The sequence below is a fragment of the Ambystoma mexicanum genome, chromosome 10 (genome assembly GCF_040938575.1).
Source record: "Ambystoma mexicanum isolate Mex_15411 chromosome 10, UKY_AmexF1_1, whole genome shotgun sequence".
NCBI classification, from domain to species: Eukaryota; Metazoa; Chordata; class Amphibia; order Caudata; family Ambystomatidae; genus Ambystoma; species Ambystoma mexicanum.
Window position 1 is genome coordinate 327,595,442 of NC_090932.1, and position 15,159 is coordinate 327,610,600.

The 15,159-nt window shown below is 43.5% G+C and overlaps 1 non-coding gene across 1 annotated transcript; it reads right to left on the reverse strand.

The window, feature by feature from the left end:
- Window positions 1-8,851: 8,851 nt before the first annotated feature.
- On the reverse strand, window positions 8,852-9,013 carry LOC138496233 (U1 spliceosomal RNA). The gene has a single exon (XR_011277770.1). It is a non-coding gene; the product is annotated as a U1 spliceosomal RNA (small nuclear RNA).
- Between the last annotated feature and the right edge of the window lie 6,146 nt (window positions 9,014-15,159).

Genomic DNA, 15,159 nt, shown 5'->3' on the forward strand with positions numbered 1-15,159 from the left:
CAAGAGCAACCTGGATTACGATTCCGTTCAGGATTATGCTCAAATGTTCTGTGTTTGCAGGATCTTGAAGAAATGTCAAGAAGTCAGTTGGTCTCCCAACAAGATCTGGGCAGTCTTCAATTAAGCGAAAGAATAGTATGCTGACAAGCCTATTTGCTTCTTCTTCTGCTTGGGACATTTGTTTTTTCCTCTCTGTATTCCGGAAGCAGGAGGAACTGCTCGGCGATCACGCTGAGCAGCCTCCTTATTGTCTTTTCGTTTTCAGGGTTTTGAAGAAATTCAGTGATGCTAATGAGCCTTCCCACTAGTGACGGGTACGACCTCAAGACTAGGTCAAAATAATTCAGAACGTCTTTAGTGATGTCGCTACTGTGGGACACCATACGTGAGTCCAAATAATGCTTCTGTTTGGAATGAGTCTGGATATTGTATTTTCTTCCAATTTGTGTGTCCTCAATCAAAATTTGGCATATCCTTTTCTATCAAGGCTTCAGCATGCATCAGTCCAAAGTTCAAAGTCAACAGAATATGTTGTGGCTTATACGTGCAATTCTCTTCTTCACCCTGCAACTAGGATTCACAGAGTGTCTGTATTTTTTATGTCCATATCCCTTTTTTTGCTCAAAGGAAATGTCCAATTTTAAGCCACAACTTACACAAGAATTTCTCATCTTTGCTTTGCTGGTCATTCGTCCTTCTTCCTCGTCATAGATCTCGTCTGAACATGCTGTGGTTCTTCCCCGTCATCTCTAGACTCTACACTTTGGGGTGCAGGCAGGGGGCCTTCTCTGATGTATGGTTTGATATCACCCAGAAAGAGCCAAGCTCTTCCTTCTAGCTTGACTGCAGAGGGAGAAACATTCTCCACTCTTAATGGACCATTGAACCTTGGCTTGTCCCACTCCTTTCCCGTGTGGTTTCTCACCAGGACCGTGTCTCCAGGAAAGATTGGTGGTAGATGTAGTCCTTGAATTGGGTCTGTTGTAGTATCTCCTTTTGTATTCTGTGCTGCCCTGCACCATTTTTGTCGTCGCTGCAGCTGTCCTGAAATTACAGTAAGACAAGATGTCATGCAATTCAAGTAATTTTGCATTTCAGACCCTAAGATTTCACCTGTTTGCTGGGCATCACATCTAGCTCTAGCTCAGGGTGTCAGTGGAGTGTGCATCTTTCTGCCTGTTGCTATTTCGTGCAGCATAAGATGATGGTCAGAACCAGGCTGGTTTCTGAGTGCGTACAGTGCTAATGGAAGGCAGTGTAGCATCCCTTCTTTAGAGTAAGCTTCAACTTGGCTATCCTTTCCTTTAACAAGCCATTGAGCTTCTCACATATTCCATTACCTTGCGGGTGAAACGCCGATGATAATGTGTGCTTTATATCAAGCTGATCTGCTCAAATACTGTGTTAAGAAAGTAAGGACCATTATCTGACCTCATGAATTCACATACTCCCCACCTGGGAAATACCTCTCTCACCAGAAATTTGGCTGCTGCACAGGTAGAGTCTGGGTGTGCACATGGACCTGGTTCTATCCATCTAGAGAATGGACACACCATAACAATTAGGTACTTGGACCCGTTAGATACTTGAATCATATCGACATAATCGACGTGCAAGTGTTGAAAAGGTCCTTTGGGCCTTGGGATGACTCCTCTAATTACTCTTAGTGTGTGCCCAGCTCTGAACTGTTGGCAAAATATACAGTTCACCATAAAAAATGCAACGTGCTCCGCTAAATTCGGTATGAAGCAGTCTTCATTGATCGTTGCTGCTAAATTCTCTTTTGTAATATCTGCTAGATAATGCAATTGTTCCATTGCTATCTTCAATAGGGCTATAGGCATCACGGGTTTACCAGTGCTGTCTTGTCACCACAAGCTCTCAGGGGAGTTTAAAGAACACCTTTGTCGCTTTCAGAGGTTTTTCTCCTCCTGTGGTGCTTCCCCTTGGAGTTACATTAACTGGGTTTGCCCCATGTTACTATAACTGTCAGGTTTACTTTGTACAACAATCATTCTCTCATGCACATCAGTTATTTCCACATCCATTACGACTTCCTCTTTGGTGGAAACACGCTTAGCTTCTGTGTCTGCTGCTCGATTTCCACGTGAGATAAAATCTGTCCCTTTTATGTGGGCGGTGCATTTTATGACCACTATGTCCACTGGGAGCTGTAGTGCCTTAATGAGCCTATCCAATAGGGCTGCATGCTGCACTGGCATGCCATCTGCTCGGAGGTAGTCCCTCCTTTTCCAGCACGCTAAGCCTGCATGCACTGTTGATGTCACATAGGCGGAGTCACTGTACACCGTCACTTCCTGGTCTGCGTGATTCTCAATGGCGAGTATCAACACCAATAATTCTGCAGCCTATGTTGAGTAATGAGATGGTAATCGTGCACTAATGACTACTCGAAATTCTCCATTTTCTGTGTGCTTCATCACAGCGCCGCCTGTACATCTTTGCCCATCATTTTGATCGATTCTCAAAGAACCGTCAACGAAGACAATTTCTCCTTCTGCCAATGCGTTCTCTTTCACTCTGGGAATCTCATCATAGAATTCTCCATAATTTGGCAGTCATGGATCGGCTCTCCTTCAGTGACTGGCTCTGCTATAAACATAGCTGTGTTCACTATTTTGCATCAAACTATCTTAATCGATGGATACGATATGATCACTTCATGAGCAGAAGCTCTCTGAGATGTCAAGGTGCCCTTGGATTTCTCTAGAATGCAAATAGTGTGGCTCGACGAACAACGTCATTGAGCATCCCATCACAATGGTTGTAGTCTTCTCTATGGCGAACGTTGCGGAAGCTTATCTTTGTTCGCAAGGGAAATGACCTCTCATCACTGGGTCCAAATTCCCACTGTAGTATGCCAGGGGCCTGTACCCCAATGTAGTTCTCTGTGTGAGTACTGCTGCCATAATGCTGCCATTCGTGTGTGAAAACAGGTAGAATTCCTCTGCAAAATTGGGAATCCCTAAAACTGGTGCCGTGCAAATGGCTTTCTTGAGTTCAATAAAACCTTCTTCCATGGTCTCAGACCATTCAAATTTTTCTTTCGTCCCCTGTGCCTTCTTCGGGGCTTGTAACAAGGGCTTAGTGTATGAGTTGTAGTCGAAGACCCATGCCCTGACATAATTGCAAAGTCCTAAAACACTCTGCATCTGTTTTATCGTATGTGGCTTGGCTGTGTTGAATATAGCCTCAGCCCTTTCAGGGGTAACCCTTTTCCCCTCATGCGAGATCAGCTGGCCTATGTACAGCAATTCTTGCTGACAATATTATAACTTTTCTTTGTCAACTTCATATCGTTTCTCAGTCAATATAGTCAATAACTGAATAGAATCGTGTCCGCATCTCTCCTCTGTCGTGCTGCAAATTAAGATGTCATCCACATATTGCAAGACAACACTCTCTAATGCAACATTGCTTAAGTCCATCTGCAGGACTCTGTTAAAAATCGAAGGAGACTCACAGTGCCCCTGGGGTAACCTCGTGCTTTTCAGACACATCTGTCTGAATGTAAATGACAACAGATCTTGTGAGTCTTTGTGCAATGGGATTGAGAAAAATTATTTTTTCAAGTCAATCACCGGGAAATATTGAGCCACAACAGGTATATTACATAGGATCGTGGGTGGATTAGGGACTAGAGGGAACTCAGCCTCAACAATATCATTTATCGGGTGTAAATCTTGAATTAGTCTCCACGACCCTCCCTTTGATTTTTTAATCGGATAAACAGTGGTGTTACATGACGACACTGACGTCACTAAGATCCTCTGCTCCATCATAGCAGAAATTGTCTTGAAAATCCCTTCATCTGCTTCCCTAGACATGGGATATTGTTGTGCTTTTGGAAAAATCGCTCCTGGTTTCAATTTGATCCTTACTTCTCTGACTCCTTTCAATAAGCCTACATTATAGGGGCCTGTGGTCCACATTGAGACAGGCACTTGGACCATGTCGTCATCAAAATATTCAGGATGCTTCTGTGCCAGTAACATTCTCTGGGGCACTTCTCACTTTTGATCATCCTCACCCAAATAATGAGATTTACCTCAACTGTTGTTTCCTCAACATCTTTTTGCTCGTCAAACAGATCGTCATCTGTGACGTCAGTCAATATGTACCCTTCCTCAATGGCAATTACTGTGCATCATTGTCTGCCTTCATCATCGCAACCATCGATCAACACCATTTTTCCACGCACTATGGCTGTGTGTACTGCCAAGGGAAATACTTGTCCCTTTTCCTCATGCATAGGTATTCTTGGTCTGAATAGAAACTCATCGGGGGTTCTCATGGTTTTGCCTGCGACGCCTGTTAGCCCTGCCATTAACACACATACTCCATATGCAAATGTTTCTGGCTCCAGTGGAACAGCCCTCATAGCTGTTTGTCCCGCGTATGCTCTAATCATTTTGCATACATTTAAATAATGCATTCCTGGAGTTGAACATACTATGCCCTTCTACGTGAACGATATTGTCATGTTTAACTTTGTCATTAAGTCTCGGCCCAATATATTTACTGGGATCTGCCTTGAATATAGCAATGGCACATTCATGTCACATTCTCCTGTAGAGACTGGAAGTTCTTTTGTAAATGCAACACGACCTGTTGCTCCTGTGAAGCCCTGAGTATTTATAGCATAGCCGGACAAGGAAAACTTGCCATCACGTACAAACAGGCGTGTTGCACCTATCTCTACTAGGAAGAAATATTCTTTATCCCCTATAACGACATCTACCTTTGGTTCCTCATGAGGGTCTGGTGTCACTGATAGCTGATAGGATAGAACACATCAGGTTTCCCAGTGAGCTGTCCTAGTCCATATATAACCTTGTCCCATGTTGAGTGAATGGACTTCCTCCATCACTAGTGTTAGCTCTCATTCCAGAGTTCAATGCCTGGCCTGTACTTGTTGTCTGTGACAGTTGCATCAGCGACTGTTGAAACTGTTCTTGTGGAAAACGTATCAAGTTCTGAGGTTGCAAGCTTTGCTGTGCTCCTGGTGCTTGCTGTTGCACTGTGTGATTCTGTGCAACTCCATTTCCACCCTGCTTTAAAAACACAGGTGGAGTCACCATTCCTCCTCTAATTCCTTGGTCTGTTTGCATCATACCTTGACTTCTGCATGTGCGTGCTAGATGCCCTGTCATCCCACAAGTCCAACATATTGGTGGTGGTCTGATTATTTGCCCATTTGCCATATCTTGATTGCCACTTTGCATGTTTTGAAAACCTCCCTGATTACTTTGACATTCTCTTCCTTGAAAGCCTCTCCCTCTGGGGTAAAACCCATTACTGCCCTGATTAACCTGCTGTTGATTATTGACCTGCTGTATGCTTGATCTGTCTGTTCTAGTTATCATTGCCCCTTCAATGGCATATTTTGACAATTACTTCTGCACTAACTTTGCCTCTTCAGCATTTTGTGCAGTCTCTTTCTTTCGATTCCTTTCTTGCAGAAATCTCCAATAGTGAGCTATGGTCAATTGTATCTCGGACCATGGCTTGGCCTCGATTCCTACCAATTTCTTGAGCTGCTTCTGTACTTGATCTGGCAGCCCTTGCCATAATATGTGGTAAAACTTGGGTAAAGATTTCCCCCAAGATTCCCTCGTCTCCATCACCCATGCGTCTTGGATATTCTGAATGTAAAGCAAAGGATCTTCTGACTCCTTCATTTTGCGGGTCATTATAGCTCCCATGTCAGACATATCTGGGTATAGCAAACATAATGCATTCCATACCACGTCTCTGCAATTGTTAAATGCAGCTCCATCGTGCGCTGTGTTCACTCTAGTCACGCCAGCGTAACCTGCACGTGTCCACACATTGTCAGCACGATCACCAAGAATGGCGATTAAAAGACCCTTAATATCCCCTATAGCCAATATGTTCCCGCGCGTCATTTTTTCCAGTTCATGTATCAATTTTCCGGCTCCCGATGTTAACATTGGAAGCTTGTTTTTCAGATTTTCTCGATCCATGTGTGGCCATGGAATATACTGTGTCCTTGTTCCTCCTTTTTCGAGCAATGGGAATTGTAATACATAGCACTCCTTTTCCTCTCTCATAATTTTTCTATTGCTTGCAGGGGTGATAGTCCAGCATCGCTTTCTACCTGGCAATGTCCTTAGTCAGATCACATAGGGTGGTGGAGACTCTCCCCTCTGACCGTAAGATGCTCCTTCGTGTCGGTCTGACTGTGTGGCTGACTCTGATGCCTTGGGTGCAGAATCGCTAAAACCTGACCATCTTATCCCTTTTCCTCCGGAGAAGCATTTTTTGTGTCTTCTCTCTTCTTCCTTTTCCTCATATTCCTCTCTTTCTGCATCTGATATTGTCTGTGCCCAACTCGTGTAACTTCTCTCATCTTCCTTGTTTCTGTTTAGTGTCAACCTATCTAGGGACAGCTCTCTATTTCTACTACTTCGGGGAGGCGTCCTCAGTGTCATACAACGGAGTGCTCTCAAGATGCTCGTCCTCCCCTCTCCCTTGGGGTACTTGTTCTAGCCCCATTTCATCATATATTCTATTGATCGTCTCTCTGATGCTTCTGGTGTCGAAGTCATCTTCAATATTTGCCCTAGACGTGCCTGGTACTGAATCGTACTCAAGAAAGAATTCTTCTATGTCTTCCCACTCTACTACTTTGTTAACCTCTCTTTCCAGATATTCAAGATCGCTTGCTCTCTGTCTTCGCTTACGTTCTATGTCATCATCGAACTCTCTGCACTTCCTCGCTTCCTCTCTGATCCTATCTTCTTCCTGTTTCTTTGCATCTCTACGTTCATTTGCCCTTCGTATTTCCTCATCCCTTCATCTTTTTATTCTCTTCTCCCTTATCTTTTGTTCTTCTTCCTCTATTCTCCGTTGTTCCTGCCTTTCTTGATCATTAGCTGCTCTTGGCTTATTATTGCGTTTCCTTTCTTGCTCTTCACGATACAGCTGTTCTCGTCTCTGTCTATCTTTTTTCCTGATCCTTTCGTCTCTCAATCCTTTTTCCTTTTCCTTCTCTTTTCTTTGTGAATCGTCTGGCTCTCCCTTTTGTCTCACATCCTCAATGCCTTTACCATCAAGTTTCAATAGAATCTGACCTCCATTCACTCTGTGTGAATGCCATCTCATCAGTTCTGTCCTCATCTCCTTTCCATCTTTTTCCCTCTCTATTCGTATCTGGAGATGTACTTGCTTGTGCTTGATCTCCTTTTTCCTTCTCGCACCTCTCCTTGTTCCTCGGGACTTTGGAGGTGATATCTCTATCTCTATCTTTGTCCAGGTTTTTGTCACTACTTTGTGTAGGTGACTCACATGCCAGGTTGCTATATCCCCTGGCTGCTTTAACTTCTCTCAATGGATATAATCCTTCGTGTTTACTAGCTTCGCTCTTTGTTTCAGATGGGCCGGGTGGCGTGGAAGGCGTTTCACCCCCCCTGTGCATATGTTAAGTATCCAATCTACCAGTGGCCTCCTCCTTATCCTCTTGGTACATCTTCCAGAGCTCTAAACGACTGAAGCGTTTAACTAACTTTTTCCCAGTATGTGTGTTGTGCAAATATGTCGTCATGTGCTGCAGGACTGCTTTAGAAAGTGATCCACCCTGAGGCCATGGCATAAACATTTTGTGGGCAGTTCCTTTAACCCGTAGTGCACTGTACTTTTTCAGTTTAGGTGCATGTTTCGGCAACTGTTTGCACAAGTGTATTAGCGGTGTAATATCTTCCATACTTAAAATTATTTATCAACTCCTCACACAACACTTTGTTACGTTTTAAACAAATCAACAATATGAGCGAGCACCAATCGTCGCAAGCTTCAATGCGGTTTTTTCACAAAAAATATTTTTTCTTTTTGCACACAACAACCATCAATTCATATTGTACAATATCTTAGTTAACAAATCGCATAATTTCTGCGCTAATATTTCGCAAAAAAAATCTTATTTTTATGAAGTCAGAAAAAAAGAAAAAAACATGAGCAGACATGATGGACTAGACCAGGCTTGTCCAACCTTTTTGAATGTGGGGCCGAAGCATTAACTTTTTGTCACCCAGTTGGCCGGCGAGCCAAAAGTCAACAACCTCACCCAAAGCAGTATATTAAAAAGCGATATTGTGTGACCTTTGACACAATAGCATCATCACAGGCAGTGATAGCCATGCAGTCCCAAAGATAGCTTTGGGTGTCATGGGCAGTGATCAAAGGTTAGTTGCTTGTGATTTCTTTCAGTGTCTATGTGTTAATATTTTTCTGAAATAGTGGGGGCGACTGAGCGTAGCGAGGGAGCTACAAGGTTCTAGGGAGGGTTTGGGGGGTTCCCCCCCAAGAATTATTTTTCAAATATGGGGTTGAAATGGAGCATTTTACAGCAGAAAATGTGACCAAAAAGCCATAAATTTACAATCAGTTCTAAAGGGGAACATGAAAATTCCATGTCACCAACAGCAGAAAAGAACATTTTACAACACAACACATTTTAATGATCAATGTGTCCACAGTGTAAGACAGCACTGTCACTGATGTAACACATTGTCATGCTGGTTGTACCCAAAATATGCCCCTGTAGCAATATGTCTATGCTGGCTGTACAAAGCATGATTGATGCTGCCTGAGCATGCGCAGTGTGCCCAATACATATGGCAGCTTATCTCTGTAATACACATTACTTCTGTGGTGATGAAAGAAGCATAATTCAATTCAACAGATAAAAGGTGGAAAAGCGATCACCCAAAGATGAACCTAATTGAAGAAACGCAATGTGAGCACTAGCTTAAAGTATGCAACCTAGCAGGCCTAGTACACACTTTACCTTCTCTTTCACCAATAAATCAGGGGGAGAGCGCGAACGCAGTCCCCCACTACCAGAAATAATCCAGCCGTGTATCCCGCATTTGGGAACATAGCAGGGGTCAGCAAAACCGATGTGCAACGGGTAAGCCTCACCCTGGGAGATCTGCCCTTGAGATCAGATTCTCTCCTGCCAGCTAAGTATGAGTTGCATGCAAGAGGGCAGGGGTTGGGTCAGTTCTGGGAAGCCCCACTAAGCGAGGTTGAGAAGGCAGGCCCTGACCCAGCCCCAACCCCCCAGCCCGTCAGAAGCTCTGAGCATCTGCAGAGCTGCCTGTCCCGCGTGTAGGGGGATGCACCAGCAGGCAGAGCACAGCAGAAGAGCAGATTGTAGCGCAGTTCCTTCCTCCCATCAGGCCCTGCTCGGCCCGAGATTTGTATAAATAGCAGAATGGCTCGAGCAGGCCTGTTGCAGTCTGCCCACTGGCCTGTCGGCCCCACTTGGGCCCATGGCCCTCCTGAGCGGAGCTGCTCAGCGCTGGCCCCATTGACACCATCATAATCATCCTGGAACTCGACGCTCCACCACCCCTGAATCTCAGAGTTCTGCTCAATGACAATGCTGAAGCTTTGACATCTTTGCCGTAACCATATGCTGTGTTGTGTCAGCCGAGCCTGCACAGTACCAAAGGCAAATATTCCCTTGTCCAGGCCCAGAGGTCACTGAGTCTTCCAGTGCCATCCACTTGGCACGGCCTACTGTTCCCAGCGTTTTCTACTCTCAAATCAGCACCACTGCCAAACAGAACTGCTGCTCTCCGACTTGACCCCAGCCCAGCGCAAAGGCACCCATGCTTCTGGTCTGATGCTGAAAAGCCTGGCTCTGCTGAGATCCGAAAGACAAGAACTAAGGTATTTTGAGAACATAGTACTATTGTTATTTTGTGTTGCAACTGTATCAGCTCACACCTCTCCTGAAGGGTATAGGCTGCCCTCAGACTGCGCTACCAAAAGAGTGAAAATAAGTTATACCTGTTGGGCTTGCCTGTTTCACTTTTATGATTCGGATCACTGCTGCATGGGTATTAAGCGCGTTATAAATAACCTATCATATCAGATCATTTCATAGATCACAGACCAAGATCATAAGCAACTTCCAGAAACCTTGCCAGGTGGTCCACTGAGGCCCATTTGCAGGTTGCAGTGTGTTATTGGGGCACTACTAGGGTAACATATTGTGCTGTACATGTGGTATTCGCCATGCTTTGATACCCCACTGGCCACATCTATAATGTCCAATGTACTTGGTATAATGCATGGACATTTTCATCAATCCGCACTGTCCTTAGAGGTAAACGTAACTGAGCTCCCGCTGTTCTTCTTTGTCTCGAGACGAGGAAAAAAGCACTGCAAAGGTTAAGTTTCTCAGCTGATAAAGGTTAATCTTCGGTGACATTCGCAATTCAAAAGAACGATTTTTGGGGCAGACAGGCTGTGTCGCCGCAACCCCTGCTAAACATATGTCCAGAGATGACAAACCTTGAAAGTAACTCCGCACAATGGCCCTCTGAGCAGCGGCCCACGGCTAATCAGGGGTTCAGGAATCCACTGTGCTCCCCACGCCAAGAGGAACTCCTGCACAGCACCTGTCCACATAATCCTTCGCCCGGGCCAGCACTCTCTTCTCCTCACCTCACCACCTCCTCCCTTCACCTGGGCTCGCCTTTTGCCCCTCGGAGCACCACGCAAGAGAGGAGCGGGCATGTCTGGGCCGGAGCCCTTTCCTCTCTTGCATGGTGGGTCCTACTTGCCTGAAATGGGACATTTAAATGCAAAGTAATTGCTACAATATTAATCCCATTGTTCATAGTTTGTGGGAGTACTAGGCAATTGTATGGACCCACGCTCACTGAAAATGAATGGTATTCCCGAGGTAACCCTCACTATGCCGTGATACAAATTAGTCTCTCCTTCCTCCATCATCAAGTCCCAAGATCTTCTTGACAAATTTATTTATTTCTACTATGTTTTTCGGATATCCGACAAGGGGTTCTTGTGATGTCACCATTTGTCTTCTTTTAGGACTTTCTTGGCTTTTTCCGGTATTGCAATTTTGACAATCGTCAGTCTGTCTCACTTGTCGATATGGTTTTCTCAATGGGTACCTTACTGTCCAACGTTTCTTAGGTGCAGGTACTTCAATAGGTGCTGTTCGTCTGATAGGTACTGGCAGAGCCCGCTGCGGGTCTCTGCTGGTTTACTTGCTCATCATAAGTCACATATTTCGGCGTGAACATTCTTGGTACCTCAAAAAGGGCGGATGGGGTGCAAATCGTGTTTGGGACCTCCTCTACAAAGTGTAAACGAAGGATCAAAAAGAACATCATTGCATAGATTTTCTAAAGTGGTTAATAGATTGTTTTTTGGTTAGTAAGCAGCGATTGATGGTGCGATCTCAAATTAATCAGTGTGGTATACTTAATAAAATAAATAAAAGAATAAAACATCTGGTAAGTATTGAAGTCGAGATCAACTTTTCATCATGGGGGACACTCCTCTTCTACACCTATGTACCTATGCAGGATACTGCCGAGATACACACCCAAGATAAGACAGTATTATGCAGAATGGATCAGAGGCACGACTAATAAAACACTCATGTCCTGGCCTCCAGAGGGTTTCTTATCAAAAACAGTATTGCGACATGTGCTGTTCAGCATGAAGGAGAAAATATAGGGAAGAGGATTGGGGATTTATATAGGCAAATGAGAGATGAAACCTAACAGAATATCGTAGTATCTTTATCGAGAGAAATAGGAGAAAGGTCAGGTGACACATTAACTGACGAGCACAGAACGCTGTCTTTAAGTAGACTAGATCTTTATGATATAGAAATGGACGAAAGTTAGCATCCTGGTCTGCTAGCGGGTCCTGCTAAGGATGCTTGGTTTTACCAGGCATCCTTAGCGGGACCGGCGAGCAGACCTCGTAATGAGGCGGTATAGGGATAACGGCGTCGGCAGCTCTACCGGTGCCGTTAACCCTCTACCTCCATTCTCATAATGAGGCCCAATATCTTTTACTGACAAAGGAATAGTGTGCTCCACTCGATGGATACTTTATATGAATGTGAACAAATTCATATTAGCCTTCACAGGCCCGAAAGCATTACGAGGAGTCCCTTAAATACAGAAGTATTTTTTTATCGAGTGACTGTTTTATTATCATGGGCACCCAAGTTGGTAGGTAAAATATTGTGAATACCTGAAGAGATTTTTGTTTAGACCAGAAATACCTATGGATGATGAAGAAGGACAGGTTATCCCTTTAGATTAAGAAACAGCAGTGGTCAGAGAGGAAAGAGTGGTTGTCCATGGAACAGATGATGAGGGCAGAAGGCGGAGCGCAGTGATAGCCCTCAGTGAAGGATATAGGTTGACAGATTTGACAGATGAAGAGCTTTTCAAGGATGCTTATTCTGATGATGAATTAGTATTTTTCATAAATCTCACTTATTGGATTAAAGTGGACAATTGAGAAATACCACAGAAAATGGCGATGGTAAAAAAGAAACCATCATTTTTCCAGGAAAGAAAGTGCCAAATATTTTATGGACCACCAGTCTATAGGATGTGGGCCTATTGAAAGCAGTAGGAGCAGTTAAAATCAAGCTTAACCTGGAGCAATTTTGCCACATGCAAAACAATATCCTCTGACTGAGAAGCGGATGAAGCTATATTGGAGACAATTTCTTCTTTAATGAATATTGGTGTCATCTGAGTCCCCATGTAACACAGCTGTGTACCAAGTGATGAAATCAACAGGGGGGTCGTGTAGATTTATTCATGATCTTTGCCCCTAAATAATATTGTTGAACCACAGTGTCCTTTAGTTCCAAATCCCATGACGATATTATGTAATGTCCCATGTAAGGCTAAATATTTTACTGTTAAAGATCTAAAACACACGTTCTTCTCAATTCCCTTGCCTGAGGACTCACAAGATTTAACATTCTTTTTGTACAGAAATATATGCTAATCTCTCAAGAGGGGAGAAAAGTGACAATTGAAAGTGCAGAAGCAATTATGAAGACTTCATAACCTAAAACAGTGAGTTAAATGCAAAGGTTTTTAGACCTATTTAACTATTGTAGGGCCTGGGTTTTCATTACAGCACATATATCCAAACACTTTTAAAAGGACTTAAAGAAGCACAGGTATACAAAAGTAAGATAACATGGACAGATGAAATGACTGGAGCATTTGAGGAATTAAAAAAGGCAATTATTAGCCCCTATGCTAGGAATTCCAGACTATCATGAAGTATTGTACTTATTTTCTCCTTCAAATTGAGAAGTTATGACAGCATTTCTCACACAGAAAACAACATTAGGACATCAACATAAATCATTAGCTTTTTACTGTGGGATTTTAGATCCAGTTATGAAAGGTCATTTCCCATGCAAACAGGTTTTAGCTGCTGCTGCATTTGCAATTGAAAAGGCTTCAACTATTACAATAGGGTGTTCAGTAAAATTATTTGTTAAGCACACATTATTTGCCATTCTAGAGAAACCCAAAAGTACATTGACCACACAAAGAGCATCATGGTGCGAGGTAATTATCTCAAACTCTTTGATCAAAATTGTTAGATTCCGAATAGTGAATCCAGCAACATTCATAGCGGAACCAGTAGGGGAGGATGATTATGTACATGACTGCACAAGGTATACTGAATTTTATCATGACATTCCCCTTGTTAGAGAAAATGCTGTCGGAGGGCAAAAGTTCTCTTTATTGATGGTGCTTCAAAAATTGACTCAACTACTGGTGAAAGAAAAACTGGGTCAGCAGTGCGAAAGCTGAACCAAGAGCGTGAATTTGAAGTAGTCACAAGTATGAGATTGCCTTCTCATTGCCCAGTACAGACTGCAGAATTAGTGGCACTTATTGCCACACTCCAAAGATGTGAGGATGAGGAAGTGATAGTGTACGTGTACTCTCACTCCGCCTATATGCCATCAACTTTACACACAGGTTTGTCACGCTGAAAAAGAAGGAGTTTCCTCCATGCAGACGGCACTCCAGTGCAACATGAGGCCCTATCAGATAAGCTCATTGAGGCATTAAGACTCCCGTTGACTATCAGAATCATAAAATGCACAGTGCATACTAAAAGAACAGACGTAATTTCTCACTGAAATGAAGCGCAGACTTAGAAGCTAAAAAGGCAGCAAATTTCCCAAATATTTCAGATTTTAAAGTAAGAAGCATTAAGGAAATGACAAGGTGATGCATGTTGTTAAAGGCGAGTTTTAACATGCTGTCTGTTCAGTTATTTGAAATACAAGGTCGAGTTTCACAGGAAGAGCATGATTTATGGTGAAAACGGGTATGTTCTTTATCCCCCAATGATGGAATCTGGAGACAAGATAGCATTGGAAAGTCAGTTATGCCTCTAGCATTATTGAGGGTAGGGCTGGAGCAGCTTCATTACCCTGCGTATATGACTTGTGAGAGTCTTGCTGCTACAATTCCAGAATATTGTTTTTCACCAAATTTGTTAGAACATGTGGCACAGTTTATTGTGAATTGCATTGTGGGCCAGAAAAGTACTGCAGGGCACACTTTGCGAACAGTGAGAGGGGCACTCCCTAGACCCAAAGGCCCATTTCAGCACCTACATATAGATTATGTGGATATGTTGCAGACATGCAATGGATGTAGTTACATGCTGGTAGTCTCATGTCCCATTTCTAGATAGATCGAGGCAGGTCCATGCATGCACCCCGATGCCACATGCTCCACCAAGTTCCTTGTGCATGAGGTGTCCCAAGATGGGGTGTCTATGACGTGCTGTAGTATGACAATGGACTGCATTTTGTATATGAACTGTTTGAGTAAGTAACTCTTTTATTAAGTATAAAACACAAGATCCCTTCTGCCTATCATCCACAGGTGAATGGACTTTGTGAGAGATTAAATGGACTCCTTAAAGAAAGGATAGCAAAGATTAAGATAAATTTGAAGAAGGGGTGGTTACATTGCTTACCCCTGGCGCCACATGCACTGAAAAATCAGCCTGGCCAAGATCACCATCTAACTCCTCATAGGTTGGTGACTGGATGCTGAATTTGATAACCCCTTGCTACTCCAACTAGGTTAGAAACTGATGCCCACAGTGTAGCGAAGACATTAGGTGATTAGATGCATGACCATTTGTCGTCTATGACCGCTAGGATCTCTTTTATTTCTCAACAGATCAAGTACCGGAGTGAGCGGTCAAAGAGGATTGAAGAAGAAAGGCAGCCAACTTATCCAGACAGCCTTTTAAAACAACCCAACTGATATC